This window comes from Hemitrygon akajei, unplaced genomic scaffold (genome assembly GCF_048418815.1).
Source record: "Hemitrygon akajei unplaced genomic scaffold, sHemAka1.3 Scf000099, whole genome shotgun sequence".
Classification (NCBI taxonomy): domain Eukaryota; kingdom Metazoa; phylum Chordata; class Chondrichthyes; order Myliobatiformes; family Dasyatidae; genus Hemitrygon; species Hemitrygon akajei.
In genome coordinates, this window is record NW_027331985.1 from 595135 (window position 1) to 610031 (window position 14897).

The window sequence follows — 14897 nt, forward strand, 5'->3', positions numbered from 1 at the left end:
TTTCAGTTACCCATGTCGATAAAATGGCAAATGTCCAAGTCCCGCTTCCCGATTTGTTCCTCACTGTTCCTGTTGCAGTTTTTTTTTGTTACAGGAGCGCCTGTATAGAATACTCCATATGTGGTGATCATATATCTCTGTTCGTCTCACAGGTTATTAACAAACGAACACTCCACGTTGCCCTCCGAATATGCAGCTGCGATACTATCCCTGGTTTGCCATCGCACTGTTTTTCCACTCTGTTACCCTACCCTGTCCATTTTGAAACAGCTAAAACACGGAAAGTCCTGAAGCCATCCCTGCCCTTGTGACAGTCGAATGTCTGTGATAGTTTGGAAAATACTTCAACGAACGTAACAGTGACGCCAGCAGCATTGACCGTTTGTATCGCTACCTACCTGAACTGTATGAAGCAAGCAATCTTCCGCCAATTCTGCAATTTCAGGAAGATCAGGCATATACGAGAAAATCTGCAGATGCTGCCCTCCCACTTTCCTTGTCCTAGGCCTTCCGTCCCGTGATCCTCCTCCTTCTCCATCTCTGTATCCCTTTTGCCAACCAACTTTCCAGCTCTTAGCTTCATATCTCCCCCTCCTGTCCTCTCCTAACATTTCGGATTTCCCTCTCCCCCTCCCACATCAAATATCTACTCACTCTTCTTTCAGTTAGTCCTGCCGAAGGGTCTCGGCCCGAAACATCGACTGTGCTTCTTCATATGGATGCTGCCTGGCCTACTGCGTTCCACCAGCATTTTGTGTGTGTTGCTTGATCAGGCATATGATTGTTTGAATTAATGACATATTTGCCAAACCTGTTCATTGTAAAACGGCTGTATTTGAAAACTCCGCTGAATTACCATTAGACGCGGGTGTTATCTACACAGATGGCCATTTAATGTAAATACATACTTCATTCCATTCCTCAGCTCTTCTCTGAATTTCCTCTGTGTCAGTGTATAGATACAAGTATTGGTGCACACGCTGAGAATTTGCAACATGAACCCAAATTGCTGTAGGATGTATACCGGGGAACTCAAATATCTGTCCTCGTAAAAGTAGTTTTGTACTTGCCATTTCAGAGAATAGGCTGCAATGGGCATCCACAATAATATGAAATTAGCTGATATAGAAAACAACAAAATAATCGATTTTCTGCGTTTTTCCACCTCGGCATCTTTCTGATTGTCGCTGCTGTGCCGAAGCCTTCTGCGGACTCTATTTTCCACAACGATATGACTTACGGTTAACCCGTTAAACACCAGGATTAATCCGATTGGGAGAAATGCTGTTAAAATGATGGCCAGTAATTCGTATCCTTTCCACACGGGTGAAGTAGCGTATTCATATGTGAGAGCGCATCGCCATGGCATGTTGTCAATGATGACGTAAGGTTCAATGGCTAAGTAAAACGGGACAGATTTCCCGCAAATCACTATAACTACGGTCACGATAACCACCGTTGCTGTTCGCTTGGTGCAATATCGCTCCCGCAGCTTTCGGCAACATATTGCGATGAAGCGATCGAAGGTAAAACTGACCGTGAACCAAACAGAACAGTCCGTCGTTACAGTCCGAAATATAAGTGTCAGAGCGCATACAGGATTGATGAGCAGGGATCTGGAATAAATGTAGATATTGTTGGTCTGTTCCACTAAAGCAACAACGATAACCGCCATCAGATCCGCTGTTGCCATTCCAACCAGGTAACGGGTGATGCATTTGGAGAGTCTGCATTTTCCCCGAGATAGGATCACAATCGCCGTTAAATTAACTGCAAGAAATTTGGAAACAAAATAGAAATACGGTCAGTTTCCTGAATGCCCCCAGTCTACCGATGCTATGGAGGGTATGGTCTGTTTGGAAGTGTAAAGCGGGAATCCAGTGTGTGCGGTCTCCGTCGCTGCACTCCGGCTGGAGGACAATGACGGATGTGAGTGTCAGTGGATTGGCGACCTTCCCACAGTTTAGAGCGAGGCATCCGAGTTCCATGACTCACGTACCGGTGAACGGAAAATCAGAACCAACACCATTTCTATTATTAGGGGCGAAACAGTTGAGGGGATTGATTACAGAGGTGAGAAAATGGAATCAAAAGATACAAAACACAATTTATGATTTACTGACTTATGTAAGAACATCTACGTGTCGAAAATAGACCGGACCGTCACTTAAATAAGCTGCCGCGTTGTTATAAGGTCGAAGTGTCTGCACTGATAGAGACTCGGGCTTGGAAAAGCAGAGACCAGCATCACTTCAGAAAGCCTAGCGAGGTGAAATTATGAAATAATGTCAATATCGGCACGAACATAATTGACAAAAAAAAAATCACTTCGATCAAAGTACAAAAATTAAAATAAAACAATGACAAGCTGGAATCCTCCATTCCGGAAACACGTTTCAGCCGATGGTAGCATCTGTGCTCAGTAACAGTGCGGATACCGCAGCAGAGTAACGACGGCACCATACATAAAGTAAACAACTCCGGCATCTTACCGGGGACACCAACCGCTACAAGTGTGGGATAGAAAATGGCCGCGATGTAGTAAATCGCCGGATATCCCATATTCCGTCAGAAGCAGCGTTCAGTTGTACGGAACGTTTCAGCTGCTCAGATGGACTGGGCATCGGTTTAGCAGACTTTTATTGAGGAGAGAGCAATTCCACTGAGGCAATTAGGGTTGCTATCACGTCAGGGACATTAGTGACAACCAACTGCGCAAACACTTACGTCAAACTATTTTTACTCACTGTTCCCGTGTCGTTAATTTGGCTACTCAAGGGTTATTGTAATTTATGTGTTTTAAAATAAAATATGATGTGAATTTTCCATGTTATTTTTCATGATACCTGGCTTCAGGTATTTAAATATTTTTTTTAAATATATATCTGTACTGCTTTTAAAGTTGGCATTCATCTTGATTTCGATTTATTTTGTAACATTTGACGTCCTGTCACTGTCCTGTTGGTAATCTGTGACAAACTTCTATACTGTCCGTAATTTTACCAACTTACAAATCTCTGAAAATACAATAAACTACCCTTCCACCTCCTCATCCAAGTCATTCATAAAAGCACCACAATCCGGAGGTCTCAGAACAGATCTCCGTAGGACTCCACTATTCACCGACATCCAGGGAGCATTTTTTCCATCCACAACTATGCTTTGCCTTCTGCAAGTTAACACATGGTCCTTCTACGGGACATATCCTGAAACTCCTTTTCTAGCCGATTTATCTGCGTTCTCATTGGGCACAAATCAAACAATTCTTGCGATAAAGTACATCCCCTCGCAGATTTGGCCACCAACACAGATTCTTCAACTGTTCCACAGTTCTATCTGCTCCTTGATGCCCACTAATTTCTCGGTGCAAGTACATCATCTGGTTTCTTTGACAATTCCGCACCTCAAATTTACCACTATCAAGTATAATCCAAATCCGTGCCTGTATCCATCGATATTTCCCATAATCTTCAGCATCCTCCCCTGTTTGTACCTTTGCTAACTCCTGATCCTGTTGCTGTGTCATGACTAAGTCTATATGTGTACAGTTTGCTGGTTTCTCTGTCTTTCCTACCTCCATATCTGAATTCCACTTCACCACCCAACTTGATTATAGTTTGGTAACTCATCAGCTCTCCTGCTCCTTTCCGGGGATGTCTTTAACTGATCATCCTCCTTTTTAATCCATCAGTGCTTTCTCTTGCCTTCTCAAATATTTACTTCAACAAAAGAGCTGATGACAAAGGTTTGTCGTCTATTGGGATATAACCTCCAGATTTCCATAACGGTAAATATTCTGTCAAAGCACATGAGCATCCAGTGAATGAAGGGAGACGGGTCATGTACTGACAACAGAGTTTAGTCTCATTCGGTATCGTGTTCAGCGCAGGAGTAGTGAGTCAGAGGGCTTGTTCCTGTTCTCTACCGTTCCGTGATCCCAACATGTCCAGGAGATGTGTTCGCATTGTGATATCAGTCTGTCCATCATCATCGGTCCATTTACCCCCATTCATCTCGTCCGTCTGCACTGACGGGAGTAACACAGGACACTGTGTTTTGCATCACCGGAACAAGCTCTCCCGCCAGCCATGTCCCTGACGAGCGGAACATTCCCAGCTGTGCAGTGTCGTAGCAGTGACAGCAATTTCTCAGAGTTCATCAGGCAATCGCCTGCTGCAATGTGGAACTTCAGATGACTCCAAATGTCAAACTTGAGCTTCCCTCGCATTCCTGCTCCCAAACTCTCTCAGTGCTGCACAGAACAACGTAGTTACAATTTTCACAGTCAAAAATGCGTGGCATATTGCAGACGAGTCCGAAACTGTCATAGGAAAATCGAGATGATTCTTATATTGTTCGTGAGTGGGACATAACTCGAGTAGATTCACGCTTTGGTTCACATTGAGGAATATGTGACAGATTCAGCAAACGCAAGAGTGCAGAGATACAAGATGAGGGAGCAATTTAGAATTGCTGAGGGGAATGTATTCATATAGATCATGCAGGAACATGAAACAAACTGCCTTGGTGGGTTTTATTTCGATCAATTTATGAAATTAATTACGCATTTTCTTGTTTAATTTAATTAATATATTTATTTTGTTGATTTTCATTCAATACTTCAGAAGTTGTGTTGCCAAACCATAGAGCTCTGCTGATCAGATGCTGCTCAATTGGCGCTGTGTGGTTTATCAACGAACAGCATGCAGAATTATGCCGGGCCGAATGGGCTGTTTGACATATAAACCTATGACACTGAATGTGCTGCTCAATACAACCGTCATTATTCATCAATGCACTGTCTCTCACAGTTCTAACATAATCCAACTGCAGAAGAATCTTGTTCTAAGAATAGCTCAGTGAATACAGATTCTATTTTAAGAGGATTCACTAGTTTGGTGGAACAGCGGGAAAGAAGGAGAGATAAAAAACCCAGCGGCTCACAGTGAGTCGGATATTCACATGTACGGGACCGGGAAAACAGCCGTAACGCTGGAGCAGAGAGATACAGAACGAAACCCACACTCTCACACTGTAACAGAGCGACAGATACAGGTTGAAACCCACACTCTCACACTGTAGCAGAGACTGACAGATACAGAACGAAACCCACACTCTCACACTGTAACAGAGACCGACAGATACAGGTTGAAACCCACACTCTCACACTGTAACAGAGACCGACAGATACAGGTTGAACCCACACTCTCACACTGTAACAGAGACCGACAGATACAGGTTTGAAACCCACACTCTCACACTGTAACAGAGATCGACAGATACAGAATGAAACCCACACTGTCACACTGTAGCAAAGACTGACAGATACAGAAAGAAACCCACACTCTTACACTGTAACAGAGACTGACAGATACAGAATGAACCCCACAATCTCACACTGTAGCAAAGACTGACAGATACAGAATGAAAACCACACTCTCACACTGTAACATAGGCTGACAGATACAGAATGAAACCCAGACTCTCACACTGTAACAGAGACCGACAGATACAGAAAGAAACCCACACTCTCACACTGTAGCAGAGACTGACAGATACTGAATGAAACCCACACTCTCACACTGTAACAGAGACCGACAGATACAGAAAGAAACCCACACTCTCACACATAACAGAAACTGACTGATACAGAATGAAAACCACACACTCACACTGTAGCAGAAACTGACAGATACAGAATGAAACCCACACTCTCACACTGTAGCAGAAACTGACAGATACAGAATGAAACCCACACTCTCACACTGTAACAGAGGCTGACAGATACTGAATGAAACCCACACTCTCACACTGTACCAGAGACTAACAGATACAGAATGAAATCCACACTCTCACACTGTAACAGAGACTGACAGATACAGAATGAAACCCACACTCTCACACTGTAACAGAGACTGACAGATACAGAATGAAACCCACATTCTCACACTGTGACAGAGACTGACAGATACAGAATGAAACCCACACTCTCACACTGTAACAGAGACTGACAGATACAGAATGAAACCCACACTCTCACACTGTAACAGAGGCTGACAGATACAGAATGAAACCCACACTCTCACACTGTAACAGAGGCTGACAAATACTGAATGAAGTGCTTACGAAATGTTCAGAAAAACAGGTAATAATAATAAACCAGAAAATTTTAATGCCAACGGGATGGCGATTGGGAACGAAATTACGAGAGCCTGAGGTGCCCTGAGAAGGTCTTTTGCGAGCAGTATTACGGAAAACCCCAAGGCGGTCTAAAAGTATGTGAAGAACAAGATGATAAGACGTGAGAGAATAGTACCAATCAATTGTGAGCGTGGAAAAGTGAGTAGGGAGCCGGAGGAGATAGCAGAGGTAGTTAATGAATATTTGCTTCAGTATTCACTACGGAAAAAAAAAGGATCTTAGCGATTGTAGATATGACTTGCAGTGGACTGAAAAGATTAAAGAGACGACGGACAGAATTTATCTTGGATCGGAGCGTCGAGAAAGGAACGACGGACAAAACTCTTCTTCGTACGGAGAGACAGAGTTACACAGAAGTAAAACTTTAGAAGACTTATCTTGGCGCGGAGAGGCTGGGTTTTTGTTTTGTTATGCAGAGTGGAATGTAGAGATTGGCTGATTCACGTCAAATTCCACAGGTTCCACGCTGGTTAAACGAGATACCAGTCAACAAAGATCATGCCCGTCGAGGTCGCTCCGAATCCACATACGAATTATCACCAAAAGTAATCTGTCACAGGAATATCGTCTTCCAGGGGTTGCCACACAACATACCCAGGCAAGGGTCAACACACAAGTGGTCCCACGGGATATTCGAATAAATCCACTCCTATGGATTATACGAAGTGACAGTCCACTTTTCCGTTATGCACTGCGTGCCGATGATGAACTGTCAACTGCATACATATTTTATGCGTCCCATTCCCACGAATAATGCCAGATATATTGGGTGAATCACGAAGAGCGATTGCCAGGGGCTCCAGGGCAATATCAAATAGTAAAGGGCTTATGGACAACACTGTCTAGTATCTCGACAGGTTAATAAAAAAAAGGATCTCTGATTATTGGTAAATACAGCAGCCAAAGCTGTATGGTATATCAATTAAATCCAAGATATAAATTTTGGGCTAAATTTAAATTTCTCAAGTATATTAAAATAAATATTCCCATTCAAGCCTGTCAAACGCCTTCTTGGTGTCAAGAGAAATAACACAATCTGGAGTATCAGATGAAGTAGTGTATACAATGTTCATTAACTTCCAGACATTAAAATGTGAATAACGATTTTAATAAATCCTGTCTGATCTTCGGAGACAATTTGTGGCATACCTTCACTAATCTAATTGCTAATATTTTGCGAAAGATTTTAGAATCCACATTCAACAAAGATATAGGTGTGATCATGCACATTCAGTGGGATCTTTGTCATTTTTAGGAATTAAAGCAATAGGTACTCCATAAAAGGATTGTGATAATTGGCCTACAAATAATAAACATCTTTTAAATTTATACGCAACCAGGAGAAAGTAAATCTGAAAAAGATCTTAAAAATTCAGCTGTATACCTATCCGAGACAGGTGCTTTACCAGCGTACATCGAAAAAATTGTTTTCTTTATTTCTTCTTCAATAATGTGTGCATCTAATGCTGAAAGTTCATCAGCTTGTAATTTCGGAATATTCAGTTTCTTTAGTAATTCCTGCATTATGGTCGGATCATCAGGAAATTCGGATTGATATAAATTTGTATACAGTTCTTGAAAAGATTTATTAATTTCACCATGATCAACCGTCAAAATACCATCGCGTCTACGAATTTTGTTAACTGACGTTTCGCCAAAACAGCTATCAATTGGTTAGCCAATAATTTACCCGATTTATCACCATGTACATAAAATAACTCTTCGTTTTTAAGTATTGATTTTTAATCGGAATGTTAATAACAAACTATTTTGCATCTGGAGTTCAATTCTCCCTTTATAAAGCTCCAGATTGGGAGCAATAAAATATTTTTTTATCAATTTCTTTAATCTAATCAGCGAATGTACATATTTCACATGTAAAGGGGGTTTCTTCTTTTTCTTTGTGACTGGGTATGTTAATCAAAATGGCTTCTTTGTTTTGTTAAAAGTAGGAATGCTTCTTTTGTTGCGAGAGAGTGCTGGAAGCTTGTTTGGGTTAAAATTTACTGATAACGAGAATTGTATTCCTTTGTTAACCAATTGGGATTAATGTTGTTCTTTCTTTTGAGTCTGTAAGCTATTGTTGGCGGGCTTTTGGGGAGATCGGCGCGAGGGGGAGAGAGAGAGAGAACGCGATGCTGTATTCTGGGCGAGGAACGGACCCCAAGTGGGGTTCCAAGGCCAGGAGGTACCGCGAGGAGAGGAGACGACGATAGATGTGCTTAGTGGACCACTTCGGGTGGTCCTAAGCTGCGAGTCGAGGAGTTAGGAGGGGATCAAATGGTGGCCAGAAGACTTCAGTAATTGAGCTCCAGCGGTTGTGCACGAAGTGTTTTGGCCTTTGATAAGTTTGGCGCATTTTCTTTATTTTCTGTTCCTTCATGTATACTGTATCGTTATTAATTACTTAGTTATAGTAATCTTTATAAACTGTAATCATTTAATCGCATACGGTGTCCTGTTTGTTCTTTGGCGAGGCGGGGCATCGCACAGCATTCTCACAAGCTGATTACCCAGTTTGGCGGGGCCGAAGGCTGCTCCCCCCAGACGAGAACGAGCTGAGCGAGCCTGAGGCGACCCAGGGGGTTACAACCGAAAAAAATAGGTTTTTCAATCCAGCAGAGTATGAAATAATTTGCCCACGAATATTTACTTTAAAGGAATCCCATAATGTCCCATTGGAGATTTCGTCCGTTTAGTTAGTTGAAAAGAAAAATGCATATTGTTCTTCAATGAAATTAACAAAATTTAAATCCTGAAGCAAAACAGAGTTGAACCCTCCATTGTTGATTGGACATCTTGCGCGTAACTATGCACTGTCTCCTCGCAGGCTTTCGAGTATCCATAGTTTTCGTCTCGGGTGGGTTCGGTTCCTAGCTCACACGCTGTAAATTGCCCAGGGTGTTCAGTTACAAACATGACTCAGTATAAGAGTTTCATCATACCACTCAGCGCTTTCTTTACAGCAGCAGTGTTTTGTGGTCACAGAGTCGGGGAGGAAGGATGAATATCGCGAAGACCGGTTGAGGAAAGTGAGATCGTGGATACGGTTTGGGAATGACTCGGGTCAAACAGGCGGGTTGGGAGAGGTGAGCGAGATGGCACGGGATGCTTAGCAGGTACTATAGAATGTAAGCGCTGTAGTCCCAGAATGCCCCGCTGGCAGGAAAGTCCTCTAATCGCTCGGTGCATGTACGGACAGTGTTCTCTAACTAACACTTCCCTACCTCATCCCAGTCTCTCATCTCTCTCTCTCTCTCTCTCTCTCTCTCTCCCTCTCTCTCCCTCTCTCTCTCTCTCTCTCTCTCTCTCTCTCTCTCTCTCTCTCTCTCTCTCTCTCTCCTCTCTCTTCTCTCTCTCTTCTCTCTCTCTCTCTCTCTCTCTCGCTCTCCCTCTCTCTCTCTCAACCCCCGGTGTCTATTTCCCTCCCAAGCTCTTATAATCTCCCGCCTTTTTGTATTAACCAGTCTCTCCAAACACTCCGGCTATCAGTACCTAAACATGCCTCTCTCTCTCCCTCCATTCACTCTCCAGTCTTGGTATCTCCCACCCAACTCTGCCTCCCACGAGTTTCTCCCCCTGCCCACCGTCACTCCTACCCTACACAATATGCACCCCCGTCTCGGGGTCTCTCTTTCCGAGTACTCTTCCATTATCTCTCCTCACTTCGATTCCCAAAGATCTCTCCTCACCTCAGATCTCTCGACTTCAACGACTTCCCTCTCCCTCGTCTTTCTCTAATTCCTCTATCTCTCTCTACTTTACCGGTCTCACTCCCAGACTCTCCCCTCAGTCTCTCCGTCCCAAGTCTCTGCCTCATCTCTCTACACTAGCTCTGTCATACAATTCTTCCTCTACCCACCCTCTATTTGCCTTTCTCAGCTTCCCTCTCCCTCTACCATTTCTCCTCTCCTTGAATCCCGGCTGCGTCTCTCTCTCTCTTTTCCGTCCTTCTCGTCTCAGACTCTCGGCGTCGTCTCTCTACATTCCACAGTCTTTTTCTCGCCACACCCATCTCTCATATTCTCTCTATCCGGTCTTTCCGTAACCGCGGCCTCTCTTTCCCAGTCTCTCTCTCTACCTTCTCCAAGCTCTCGCTCTCCTCCGGACTTTCCCTCCGCCATTCTGTTTCTCATTCAGTCATTCTCTCGGCCCTGGCACTCTGCACAGTCCCCCTCTCCATCGTGTTTCTCTCTCCCGGCTATCCTCCTCCCTGCCCACCCGCTTTCTACCGAAACCAAACTCCGGACCCCGATTTCTCTCCCCATCTAACATCATTCCACAATCCCCGATCTCTCTCCACACCAGATCCCTCGCCTTCCCCGGCCTCCCTCCCCATTGTCTTTCTCTACCCTATTCTTTCTCTCGCTACCTCTCCAGTCTCTGTCCCCGTTTCTTTATCCCCAGTCTCTCTGTCTCGTCTCTCTGGCCAGAGTCGACTCCTATCCGGGGTAATACCTTTTACTTCATTGTAGTGTCATGGAGTGAAGATGGCGTATGAACCTGCGTGCTTTATAGTTGAAATAATAAAAGTTATTTGTTGGCAAATACAGATTCTCTGTACCTCACTGATCATTATTACAAGGGCTGTTTCTTGTAACAGTGGCGTCCATTATTAAAGTTGCCCACCAGCAGGACGCGCCCTCTACACAGTGTTACCACCGGGAAGGAGATACAGAAGCCTGAAAGCTCACGCTCAGCGAATCAGGAACAGCTTCTTCCCCTCTGCCTGGAGCAACTCAGTTTTTTTTCACCTCTAAGTTTAATTATGCTGTATTTAATTGTACTGTTACCGTAAAGTAACGACTTTGACGACGTATGCCTGTGATATTAATTCTGGTTCTAATTCTTATTCATTTGCAGCGGGGGTGTGCCAGTTTGAATTAGTTGAAAAGCTGTCAGAACCTCTTGAGACGAAGGGCTGTACTGTGCTGTAATATTCGATGTTTTATGCTCTAGTGTACCGCAGCTCACTATTTAAGTCCGTCAATAAAGGGAAACAGGATCATTATCGATAGTCAGGATGGGCCAATGCTTAGTAGGTCATGTCTAACCAAACTTACCAAGCTTTACGAGGGTAGTAACCAGGCATGGTGTTGAAGGCAAGGCATTGGATGCCGTCTACAAGGACTTCAGCAAGGAATTTGCAAGATTTCACATGGAAGGATTCTCGGGAAGGTACGGTCGTTTGGCTTTCACGATGAGGTAGTAAATTGGATTCGCCATTAGATGGTTGTCTCTCTGACTGGGGTCCTGTGACAAGAGGATCGTTGCTGTGCCCGTTGTTATTTGTCATCTATGGCAGCGATCTCGATAATAACGTCGTTAACTGGATCAGCAAATTTGCCGATGACACCAACACTATAGGTGTAGTCTACAGCTAGGAAGACTACCAGAGCAGGAGGCGGAATCTCGACCAGCTGGAGATATGGGCTGAAAAATGGCCGATCAGATTTAGCCTAGGCAATTGTTGCAATTTGGGAGGACCAACCAGGGTGGGTCTGACACAATGAGAAATAGGGCAATGAGGAGTACGATAGAACAAACGAATCTGGGAATACAGGTCCTTATTCAATTAAAGTTGCGTCGCTGTAAGACAGAGTCGTAAAAAAAGAAGTTTTTCGCACATTTGACGTCATAGGCCAAAGTACTGAGTACAGGAGTTGGGACGTTACGATGCTGTGGTTCAAAACTTTATTCGGGCCCAATTTGGAATATTCTGTGCGGTTGGGCGCAACTACCTGCAGGAAAGATGCAAATAAGTTCAAAAGAATGCAAAGAAAAATTACAAGGCTATTGGCGGGACTGAATGTTTTGAATTAAAAGGAAAGATTGTAGATGTCAGCACTTTATTCCCGAGCCGGTAGAAGACTGAGGGGAGATTTGATAGAGGTATACAACATTATGAGGCATATAGAGAGTATAAATGCAAGCAGGTTTTCTCAACTGATGTTGGGTGCGAATACAACTGGAGATCATGGGTGAAGGGTGAAATGTGAAATGTTTAAGGGAAACATGAGGGGAAACTTCTTCACCCAGAGGGTCGACAGAGTGTAGACAGTGCTGACAACGCAAATGGTAATTGAGATTCCGGTGTCAACGTTTGAGAGATGATTGGAGAAATGCACGGATGAGAGGGATATGGATGGCCACGGTCCGGGTGAGGTCGATGGCAGTAGGCAGTTTAAATAATTCCTCACTGACTGGACGGGCTAAAGACCCTGTTTCTGTGCAGTGGTTCCCTATGGCTGTCTGACTGTATACCTGGTTTATAACATTAGTTTCTCACAACACCGACCAATCTAGAAAGTCGTTGATATTTTTCGATCCCTCTGTCCTTGCACACACTGAAGCATGGAGACTGAGTGAAATGGGTAATGATAACATGAGAAGATTGAAGCGCAGGTGTCGGATGAGAAAGGGAGTATTACACTACAGGAATATACCTTCACCCCTTCAGTAAGGAGTAAAGACAGTATTTCCGGGCTGGAGGTGGGTGTGACAGTGGTCCCAGTACAGTGAACAAATCTGTTGCTTCATCGGCGGTAATGGGGATCACTCCTCCCGGTACTATAAAACAAAGGCTTCATTTAATCCGAATCCTAGCCTTGGTCAGAAATTGGAAGTCAGAAATCCTGGATGTCGTTGGAGTTAAATCCTGGATGTCGTTGGAGTTGTGGAGCCCTCATGTATTAATTGTGTTGAATATTAACTCGTGGACTATACGTTACTTTCTGCGTCTCTTTGTCTTGGAATCGAAAGGCATTATTAAATGTTTATTGATTGCAATTACAGATGTTTGTTAACAAGTGAACAAATAAGGGCATGCCATTTACTGCGATATTTTGAAAATATGAATGCATTGCGGGTTTAAAATATAGCACGAGGTTTGGACATAATTGAGTTCAATTGAAAGAGAAAGAGAAAAAATGTCTTTATGTGAATTGTGTGTTTCTTTTGTTTCTGTTTGGGGAATGATTGAATTAATCTTCCCCTCTGCCTGGAGCAACTCAGTTTTTTTTCACCTCTAAATTTAATTATGCTGTATTTAATTGTACTGTTACCGTAAAGTAACGAATTTGACGACGTATGCCTGTGATATTAATTCTGGTTCTAATTCTTATTCATTTGCAGCGGGGGTGTGCCAGTTTGAATTAGTTGAAAAGCTGTCAGAACCTCTTGAGACGAAGGGCTGTACTGTGCTGTAATATTCGATGTTTTATGCTCTAGTGTACCGCAGCTCACTATTTAAGTCCGTCGATAAAGGGAAACAGGATCATTATCGATAGTCAGGATGGGCCAATGCTTAGTAGGTCATGTCTAACCAAACTTACCAAGCTTTACGAGGTAGTAACCAGGCATGGTGTTGAAGGCAAGGCATTGGATGCCGTCTACAAGGACTTCAGCAAGGAATTTGCAAGATTTCACATGGAAGGATTCTCGGGAAGGTACGGTCGTTTGGCTTTCACGATGAGGTAGTAAATTGGATTCGCCATTAGATGGTTGTCTCTCTGACTGGGGTCCTGTGACAAGAGGATCGTTGCTGTGCCCGTTGTTATTTGTCATCTATGGCAGCGATCTCGATAATAACGTCGTTAACTGGATCAGCAAATTTGCCGATGACACCAACACTATAGGTGTAGTCCACAGCTAGGAAGACTACCAGAGCAGGAGGCGGAATCTCGACCAGCTGGAGATATGGGCTGAAAAATGGCCGATCAGATTTAGCCTAGGCAATTGTTGCAATTTGGGAGGACCAACCAGGGTGGGTCTGACACAATGAGAAATAGGGCAATGAGGAGTACGATAGAACAAACGAATCTGGGAATACAGGTCCTTATTCAATTAAAGTTGCGTCGCTGTAAGACAGAGTCGTAAAAAAAGAAGTTTTTCGCACATTTGACGTCATAGGCCAAAGTACTGAGTACAGGAGTTGGGACGTTACGATGCTGTGGTTCAAAACTTTATTCGGGCCCAATTTGGAATATTCTGTGCGGTTGGGCGCAACTACCTGCAGGAAAGATGCAAATAAGTTCAAAAGAATGCAAAGAAAAATTACAAGGCTATTGGCGGGACTGAATGTTTTGAATTAAAAGGAAAGATTGTAGATGTCAGCACTTTATTCCCGAGCCGGTAGAAGACTGAGGGGAGATTTGATAGAGGTATACAACATTATGAGGCATATAGAGAGTATAAATGCAAGCAGGTTTTCTCAACTGATGTTGGGTGCGAATACAACTGGAGATCATGGGTGAAGGGTGAAATGTGAAATGTTTAAGGGAAACATGAGGGGAAACTTCTTCACCCAGAGGGTCGACAGAGTGTAGACAGTGCTGACAACGCAAATGGTAATTGAGATTCCGGTGTCAACGTTTGAGAGATGATTGGAGAAATGCACGGATGAGAGGGATATGGATGGCCACGGTCCGGGTGAGGTCGATGGCAGTAGGCAGTTTAAATAATTCCTCACTGACTGGACGGGCTAAGGACCCTGTTTCTGTGCAGTGGTTCCCTATGGCTGTCTGACTGTATACCTGGTTTATAACATTAGTTTCTCACAACACCGACCAATCTAGAAAGTCGTTGATATTTTTCGATCCCTCTGTCCTTGCACACACTGAAGCATGGAGACTGAGTGAAATGGGTAATGATAACATGAGAAGATTGAAGCGCAGGTGTCGGATGAGAAAGGGAGT